A 10,005-nucleotide genomic window follows, 5' to 3' on the forward strand; every position below is an offset into this window, starting at 1 on the left:
GCGGGTGGGCGGGGTCTGCGGGGACCCAGGCGCGCCCCGCGCAGCTCTTCCCTCCCTCCACCCAGCGAGGACCGCAGGCTGGTGCGGGGATCAGGCCCTTCCGTGCGGGGCCGACCAAGCTCCGAACCACGTCGCCGGGGGCCGCAGAGGACCGCTCACCCCCCAGCACCGCTCTGCTGGACGAGAGACCGGGGAGGGAGGGGGCGAGGTTGCAGGGATGGCCAGAGCCGGGCCGGGCGCTGTGCCTGTGCAGGGCTCCAGCGGGCTCTGGACGCGGTGCCCGAGGCGCGGGGCCCCTGACCCAGCACAGCGCCTGGCCCAGCGCAGACCCTAGGTGAACCCTGCATCTTTCGTGGAGGCTGTGCAGAGGGGGTAGAGGTGTGATGATGGAACTCTGAGAGAGGGGCTGTGAGAGAAGAACGGAACTTTCCGTTTTGTAAAGAGTGACAGTGATAATAATTAGCATGTATAAAGGTTCTTTTTCAGGCATTCCTACCACAGGATCACTCAGGCCCTCACAACTCTCATCACAAGGTAGATTATCATCATCTGCAGTTTACAGATGAGGAAACGCAAGCCCAGAGAGGTTTGCCCAAGGTCACACAGCTAGCACGTGGCTGAGCAGCGAGTCCCTCACCAGGCCAGCGGGCCCCCATGCCGGCACTGCCAGGTGAGCTTGCTGTGTGGCATCCAGGGTCGGAGGCAGATGGTGAAAGAATAAGCAGAGAGAAAGCCACAGTGGCCAGCTGTGACGAGGGCTGCAGAGCCAAGCCTGTGAAGAGGGAGCAGCCTAGAGGGGAGCCCGCAGCTCAGGGCCCGACTGCCCTTGGGGGGACATCCAGTCCTTGAAGGGTCTGGGGCAGAGCACTGACGTGCCTGAGGGCTTAAAAGTCACGCCAGCTGTTGCTTGGAGAGCAAATTGCAGGGGAGAGAACAGATAGATTTGAGATTTATCTGGAAGTAGAAACAAGGAGATGTGAAGTGGTCTGAAGATGCGGCACAGGGCTGAGACATCAGCCTGCAGATTCCGGCTTGGACCTCCCTCCCGGACCTGCTGTGTGACTGTGGACAGCTGCTTCCCCATCCCAGGGACAGTGACAAGCTCTGACTTAGGAACAGGACACAGGAGTGGACCTAACAAAACCTTACAAAAGGTCTGCAAGACTTGTATGAAGAGACTTATAAAAGCCCATGGGAGGACATTAAAGAAGAGCTGAATAAATGGAAATAAATGCCCAGTCATGGATAAAGAACCCAGTACCATAAACATTTCCATTTCCCTCAAACTGATGAACAGATTCAGTAGTATTTTAATCAAAATCCCACATGGATATTTGACTCTAAAATATGAACGGAGAAGCCAAAGCCTGAGAACGAACAGCATGCGCTTGAGAAAGAATATTGCAGTCTCGCTCTATACTTATGAGACAGATGAAGCTGTGAAAATGTAACCGTTTTGATGCAAGGATAGACATCTGGCCAATCCAACAGAACAGATAACCTAGAAAAAAATCCCACAAAAGATTTGGAAAATGGACATATGTGGAATCACAGAGCCAGTGAGGAAGAATAAACTATTAAATGGTGCTAGAACAACTGGCTGGCTACTTGGAAAAAACATGATCTTGAATCTGTTTCTCACCCCATGTACAAAAATAAACTCCTGATAGATTAAATCCTTAACTGTGAAAGGCAAACTTCTTAGGACAACAGAGAAGTATATTTTTATTACTGTGGAGAGGAAGGATTTCTTAAATGATTCACTTAATCAGCTAACCGTAAGAGACTGACAAATCTGACTACATTATTGTTAAGAATATCTGTTCTTCCAACAGTGGAAACTAGAAAGACAACTTCCAGAGTAGAGGAAGGGATTTGAAATGCATATCGCTAATTATGAGTTAGGGTCTATAATATAAAAAGGACTTTTCAATAAGAAAAAGATAATTCAGTAGAAATACAAGCATTTATCAGAAATGGAAAGGAGTCTCATAAATACGTGAAAAAGTGATTTTTCTTGTTAGCAATCAAAGAAGATAACTGTTTATTGCTGACATATGAAATTGCAGTGGATTCTGTAGGTTTGATCTTTTTTTCTGGCCACCTAGTTACATTCTCTTAGAACTTTTAATAACTTATCTGTTAATTCAGGTGGGTTTCAACGTAAACAGTAGTATCCTTAGTGAACTGGGAAAATGTTGTTCTTTCTAGTCCCTTTACTTTATTTTTCTTGTCCTATTACACTGTCTAGGACTGTGCTGTCCAGCATCAGAGCCATGAACCACATCTGACTATTGAGCCCTTGAGATGCAGCCAGTGCTACTGAGGAAATGAATACGTCAGTTAATGTTATTTAATAATTTAAATTTAAATCTAAAAACTGAAGCAGTGTGGAAATTTTCCCCATTACATAATTTGAGTGCAGGACTACATTTTACTTTGTTGTATTACATAATATAGGCTATTGTAGTGCACATGTATTTTTGATTTTACTTTGTAGTGCACATGTATTTTTGATTTTACTTTGTTGTATTACATAATATAGGCTATTGTAGTGCACATGTATTTTTGATTTTGTTAACATGGCTGCTAGCATTTAAAATCCTGTACGTGCCCGGCACCGTTCTAGGGCCTCTGGGACAGTGGTGATGGAGGTAGTGAAAGTCTCATCTCATTGACTGTAGAAGGGATCTTCCAACACTCACTATTGACAACAGGGTTTTATTGGGTACTCTTTATTAAAAAGTTTCTTCTATTCCTATTTGTATAATAAATAGATGTTCAATTTTGTCGAAAGATTTTCTTCATCAAAGGAGAAAATCTTATGGTTTTTCTCCTCTGAACTGTTAATGTGATGAATCACATTAAATTTTCTAATTTTCAAGTATCCTTTCATTCTTGGAATAAAACTATGGTGTATTAACATTTTGAATAGAATTTTTTCTCTGGTTTTATTGTCAGATTCTATGGTATCGTAGACTGCTCTGAGGGTAATTTCTTCTTTTTTGATTCTCTGAAACAGTCATATAATTTTGAAATTTGGAATTGTCCGGTCACTAAAAGAGTATAAGAAATCATACATAAAATCATTTGTCCCTTCCTATCATTTTTGAGGGAATATTTGATACTAACAAATCCATTTTTTATTACTATAGGACTATTTAAGATTTCTATTTCTCCTGGAACCCAATTTGATATTATTTCATCAATTTTTTTAGATATAATGACAAGAATGTTTTTTATGATATACTCATTACCTTTTTAGTTTGTTGGATCTATAATTATATCCCCTTTTATTATCATATTTTTTTACCTGTTCCGCTCTCTTTTTGCCTTTAGTTAATATTGCCAGAACTGTGTCTATTTTATTAGTCTTAAAAAAAAAATAGCCCTTGGGCTTCGTTGATCCTCCCTCATCTACCTTTATTTTCTTTTTCCCTAATTTATCCTCTTTGTCTTTATTATTGACTGCATTCAGTGATCTTTATCCTGTTGTTCTTTTCCTAACATCTTTAGTTGAGTGATTGTCTCATTACTTTTTGGCCTTTTTTACTTTCTAATATAAGCATTTAAAACTATTTTCTTTCTTCTATATACTTCTTTCAATACATAGCTCAAGTTTTTAAATGAGCATATTTCATTATCATTTTTTCTAAGTATTATTTAACTTCTATCACATTTTTAAATTGATTCATGAGCTGTGTGGTACCTTTCCAAAAATTTCCAGACACATATAGCAATTTTTACTTATTTTTTTCTTGAATTATAATTTCATTAATTGAATTGACTTGTGGTCAGAGAGCAGCTAGTATTATAGCAGTTCTCTGATCGACACTGAGACTTGCATTACAGCCTGCTACATCCTGAATTTTTATAAACATTCCATGTGCTCTTGAGAAGGAAGTGTATTTTCTAATTACTAGGTGGAGCGTTCCATATACGTCCAATAAACCGAGATTGTCGCTTATTGAAATGCTTTAAATGCTTTAAGTCTTCACTACTGTTTCTGTTCGCTTGCTCTACCACCCATCTTGCTGCCATTGCTGGAGACGTGCTGAAGTCTCTTATTATGCTGGTGAATTTGGCAATTTCTCCCCATAGCCGTACCGAGGTTTGCTTTATACGTTTAAGGCTTTTCTGTTAGGTCTGTATGTGTTTAGAACTGCATTGCTTCTTGGTGGACTGAACCTTTTATCATTTTATAAAGTAATGTTACGTAACAGATTACTTGTTAGTTCCCTTGTTGCAGTGTGAATCACCCCTGTTCTCCCTCAGCTGTCGGAGGCTGGGGGCGCAGTGAAGCTCAGGGCTCTATTTCTTCGCACATTATTTAGGAATTTTTAAGTCTGGAAGTCATGATTTAAATTTTCAGCAGCACCAACATTTTCCTGGTTTCAAATGTCATAAATCCACGCTGAGGACACACGGAGTGACAGCTCTCTGGGGCATCTCTGTCCCACACCTTCATCCAAGGATGAACTCTTCCAGACCTGTCATCTGGCCCCATGACACTGTGTCGCTCGGCTGACCCGGAGCCATCCGAGGTCCTCAGGGCAGAAGGCCATCAGGGGCTTGCCTGCTCAGGCTTCCCTAGAAGACCACCCCCTCTGAGCCCTCACCCACTGCGGGAGCCCAGAGCCCCCTTCCCTGTGTGCAGCCCTGCACTTTCCACCTCCCACCCTCTCCATCCCCCCATCGACCCCATCAGCTGCCCTGCATCTCCTGTCTGCTCCCTCCACAGCCTGCTCCCTGATCTCCAAGGGGCTCAGCTTAACCCTTCCTGTGGTGCTCACTACAGGGCGAGGGACAGGGTAGGTGCTTGAAATAGGCACCACTTTCCCAGAATGGCAGGGCGGAAAGCGCCAGGTGGTACAGCAGGAACGATCCAAGTTCTACCTCCGTGGTCACGAGCTGTGAGGTCTTGGACCACCTTCCTCACCTCCTCTGTCCCAGTTTTCTCCCTTGTGAGATGAGGATACAATAGAGGCCAAGCATGTGAATCCCAGCACATAGCAAACAACCACAAGTTATTGCTTTAACTCCAGCCTGATGGAGAAGCAAAGGTTCCTTCTCAAGAATTGTATCTTCTGATGGGATTGTAATAGCCTGCTAGATTGGCGGGAGAGATCCTTTAATTCTCTCAAATCCCACTGCACAGGTAGACTCTGAATTTACCTGTGGGGAGACTACATGTGTCATGAAGGGAGAGCATTTGCAGAGTCACAGATGTTAAGAAGGTAAGGGAAGAGTTGATATTTATTCAGCGTCTCCCATGTGCCGGGTATTTTCCATATGTTATGAGAGTCGGGGCTCACCAGAACCTGACAAGGTGGGTACTATTAAAATCCCCATTTTAGAGAGGAAGAAACAGCGGCTCAGAGGCCCCCACCACGCGGGTGGCAAGCGGTAGAGAGCAGAGGAATCCACACGTGTGTCCTGTGTTTGCTGTGTTGGCGGTGGCCCCGAGATGGTCCCCCGCCCCTGCCTTATCACACATGGGTAAGTGTGAGCACCTGTGAGCGCCAGCATCCCTCCCCACAGCGTGGTGCCTGTAGCCCCACAGACAGCATGTACATAGACCCTGTTTTCTCCAGTCTCCAAGCGAGTTGGCCTTCACGCCAACACCCGGCACTGGGGCAGCAGAGTCAAGGTCCAGACGGTGCCGTTTCCAACAATCATAATCGGTTAAGTAGAAAGCCAGGACTTACCTGCTGGGAACTCGGGCCCCGCTGGGTCTCGGCTCCTTGCTGAGATTTGCCAGCTCTGGGGATTGAGGAGAACGTGAGAGAGCAGCTGAGGAGGTGGGCTTAGCCCTGCAGTCTTCTTGCCACTTCAGATCCACAAGGCCTAGCTTGTTCAGCCACATATGCTGGTTAAATATTAATTTCTAATGGTGATAAAGGTCGAGGATATCTTGAGAAACCTACAGAGAACAGATCGTCTCAGGGAATTTAGGAAACTATCCTCTACTCAAAATGTATACACATTTACTTCTATTTGCTTTTAGCGTTTTATACTTTGAGATGTTTACCTTTAGAGCTTTCCTCCATCTGAAATTTATTTTAGGGTAAAGTTCTAAGTTTTTCCCCATAGAGTAAGCTAATTCTTCCAATAGTATCTTTGAAAAATATTTCTGTTTCTTGAGCTTTTGTGGTCCTGTGGAATTGTTCTTTCATTTCTGTGCCAGGGCTACAGCATTTAAACTTTATCTCTTTCCTTTTTTTAAAAAAAATATTTTTGTTATTTTTTATTTTCTTATTGAAGTAAAATTGATTTACAATGTTGTGTTAGTTTCAGGTGTACAGCAAACTGTAAACTTTGATCACTTTCTAATGCATTGGGGTGCTTGGAAGGGCAAGGGTTCCCTTATCAGTTTTCTTTTAATAAAAATCCTTGCTGCTTTCACATTTCTCTTTCAAAAGCAACTTTAAAATCATTTGTTCCTACATTCAAAAATTCTGCTGAGGTCTGGGTTGCAAGCACACTGATGCGGAGGTAAGCTGTGGGGAGCTGACCTCTTAGGAAGTGAGTTTTCCCGTCTACAACCCCACCGTTTAACTCTGGTCATGTCCTCGTCTTAGTCTGGGTTCCCCCAGAGCTTCCCCTGAGACAAAGACTCACGTGCCGGTTGCTTGTTTTGTTAGTTTTTTTTTTTAATTAATTAATTAATTTATTTTTTATTTTTGGCTGTGTTGGGTCTTCTTTTCTGTGCGAGGGCTTTCTCTAGTTGCGGCAAGCGGGGGCCACTCTTCATCATGGTGCGCGGGCCTCTCACTATCATGGCCTCTCTTGTTGCGGAGCACAGGCTCCAGAAGCGCAGGCTCAGCAGTTGTGGCTCACGGGCCTAGTTGCTCCGCGGCATGTGGGATCTTCCCAGACCAGGGCTCGAACCTGTGTCCCCTGCATTAGCAGGCAGATTCTCAACCACTGTGCCACCAGGGAAGCCCTGTTAGTTGTTATTTTGTTAGGCAGTACCAGGCCTTTTTCCAAGCCAGTTACCCCCCTGGTGGCCTGGTGGGCAGGGACCCTGCGGCAGGACTTTGGGAGCTGGGATGGGTGGTGGGGGGGTCCACCTGAGAGGGCTGGTAATTCCCCCTCACACCCCTCACTCGGACACAGCAAGCTCTGGTGCCCGGGGACAGCTGTGGGCAGAGTCACCAGACCTTGCGGCTGGTGCACAGAAGTGATGGATCGTGGATGGCGTTGGCCGAGGCCACTTAACCAAGTCCTGCGTCTGCAGGTCTGCGTTGGAGGCTTGTTGACGCAAGAGTGGAAGTTCTCAGTACTTTTCACTATACCATGTGGACTCGGGCTTTTCAACAGAACACATTTTCAACTGAATGCAGCTTGGAGTTAAAGAACCCCTTCTAGCGATGTCACATGTGGACACCCAGGCGTCCCCGGGAGGAGGATCTTGGTCTGTCTGGTGGGCAGAGCCAGTGAAGCTGCCCCACCGCACGGGTCTTAGGAAGCCTCTTCCTCCACCAAGTGAGTTGTACGTCTCGGTTACACTGAGCAGCTCTCTACAGTGTCAAAGCCACATCATCTGGTCTGGAGGCAGGCGTAGGGACTTCAGTATTCCCACTTTGTGGAGACTGGAGCAAAGCGGGGCCCCGCAGACTCTGGTGAAGTCGGGGGTGAAAAGCCATGAGTCACACACCTGCTTAGGCCTGCCTTGTGACCGATCTGCAGAGGAGAAATGTCCTCGGAGTCAAATTTTCTTGGAAAAGCCGCTTTGCTTAGGAGCAGATGAGAATGTCAATTCCATACGACTTGCAGAGCAGTGTTTTGAAATTTTAATGAAGTCCAGCTTAGTTTTTCTTCTGTGGATTGTGCCTTTGGTGTTGTAGCTAAGAAGGCATCACCAAACCCTCTATTCATCTAGACTGTCTCCTGTGTCATATTCTGGGGGTTTTATAGTTTTGCATTCACGTTCAGGTCTGCGATCCATTTTGAGGTAGTTTTTGTGCAGGTGTGAGGTCTGTGTCTAGATTTGTCTTTTGCAAGGGGATGTCAGTTGTTCCAGCACCGTTTGTTGGAAAGACTGTCTCTGCTCCGTTGTCTTGCATTTGCTCCTTTGTCAGAGAGACTTGACTATTCGTGTGGGTCTGTTTCTGGCCTCTCCACTCTGTTCCGCGGATCCATTTCTCTCTGCTTTCATCAACGGCACTCGGCCTTGGCTACCGCAGCTTCAGAGGAGTTCTGAAATCGGGGGTGTCATACCTCCAACCCAGTTCTTCTCCAATTCATATGTTTTTCAAATCACTGGGATCAACCTGTCGCTGGGTCATGAAACCGGTTTAGAGATCTCGTGACCAGCATCTTTAAAAAGGAAAGCAAACAGAACAGAACAGAATAGACTAGGAAAGAGGGGCCATCGCACCTAACAAGAGAAATCGTGTTTCCTGAAATTTCTGTTTCGATGATGTATGGGCGTATGTGCGCTGGGCCGCAAGATGACAGCGTTTCTTACCGTAGGTTACGATCAAAGATGGCAGACGCCACTAAGGATCATACGCTCTCTCTAGAGACATAAAGGAGACGAGATTTGTAAAATACGTGCAGGTGAGGATTCAACAGTGGCCACACAAGCTGGAGGAAGCAGCTATTCCTGTAACTGTTCATTTCACTTAAAAATTGATGCTCTTATGTTCCTTAGCTATTTGCAGTCTTCTTCTGTGAACTCTGGGCTTCCGTTTACTGTATTATTTGTAGCTCGGGAGTGACCAGGACTGGGGCTGGGAGGGGGCCAGGGCTGGCGTGCCGGTGGGACCCGAGGGCCGTGGCGGAGCCCTCTGTGGGGGCCAGTCAGCTCGGCTGATCGGAGACAAAGCCACCAGTTCAGCTGCTCTAATTATAATTAAGCCAATGCGGTCCAGTGGGTTTCATCGCGTTGTCTTTTTTTTTTTTTTTTTTTTTTTGGCTGAGCTGTGCGGCTTGCAGGATCTTAGTTCCCAGATCAGGGATCGAGCCTGGGCCCGGCAGTGACAGCGCTGAGTCCTAACCACTAGACCGCCAGGGAATTCCCTACTGCGTTTTTTTTTTTTTTTAATTTGTTATTTTGGGCTGTGTTGGATCTTTGTTACTGTGCGCGACCTTTCTCTAGTTGCGGCGAGCAGGGGCTACTCTTCGTTGCAGTGCACAGGCTTCTCGTTGTGGTGGCTTCTCTTGTTGCAGAGCACGGACTCTAGGCGTGTGGGCTTCAGTAGTTGTGGCACGTGGGCTTCAGTAGTTGTGGCACGTGGGCTTCAGTAGCTGTGGCACGTGGGCTCTAGAGAGCAGGCTCAGTAGCTGCGGCACACGGGCTTAGTTGCTCTGCGGCATGTGGGATCTTCCCGGACCTGGGCTTGAACCCATGTCCCCTGCATCGGCAGGCGGATTCTTAACCACTCGCGTTGTCTTTTTGAGCCTCACCTAGGAGGAGGGCAGACGTGGTGTTTGTGGACTGGTTTGGCAAAGGAGGAGAGGGGTGGGTAGAGGCCAGAAGAGGTTCCTGCTGGGTACACAGGTGGGCAGGTGGGAGAGAGCACAGTTCAGTCTTTTGAGAAGCCCTGTCTTTGCCCAGTTACCTGACCACAGACCCAGCCGTGGATTCCGTGCAATGTAATGAAGGCCACCGTCAGGCTCTGGAGTGACTCAATACAAAGAGAGTGGCCGGAGGGCGCCGGAGGAACCCCAGTCAGAGAATCAAGAGATGAGAGGCCAGGCCTGGCCGTGCGGGGACCGGCCGTGTACACCTGAACAAGCCCACCTGGGCGGCGATCGGGCTGGCATGTGGGGTGCAGGGAAAGGGCACAGCGGGGGCTGCATCACCTCCACCACGTGAGGCCAAACAGAGCCTGTCAGCAGGCAGTGAGGGGCCAGAGGCACCTGAGTCCTCCCAGGGCCAGAGTCCGCCACAACCTTCCCGGGTACGCTGGCCGTGTGCTCACTGGGTGCTCCACGGGACAGCTCAGGCCTTTTTGAATGTACTCCCCAGCCTTTCCTGCCACATTCTACCAAGAC

At 46.9% G+C, this 10,005-nt stretch overlaps 1 protein-coding gene across 1 annotated transcript in view; it reads right to left on the bottom strand.

Annotated features, from left to right (window-relative positions):
• Positions 1-5,849, bottom strand: part of DDC (dopa decarboxylase) — a 76,084-nt gene extending 70,235 nt beyond the window's left edge. The window contains exon 1 of the mRNA XM_060020097.1: positions 5,709-5,849. The gene's annotated coding sequence lies outside the window, so the exon portion shown is untranslated. The remainder of the gene's footprint in view (positions 1-5,708) is intronic.
• Between the last annotated feature and the right edge of the window lie 4,156 nt (positions 5,850-10,005).

This window comes from Delphinus delphis, chromosome 9 (assembly GCF_949987515.2).
Source record: "Delphinus delphis chromosome 9, mDelDel1.2, whole genome shotgun sequence".
In the NCBI taxonomy this organism is placed as follows: Eukaryota; Metazoa; Chordata; class Mammalia; order Artiodactyla; family Delphinidae; genus Delphinus; species Delphinus delphis.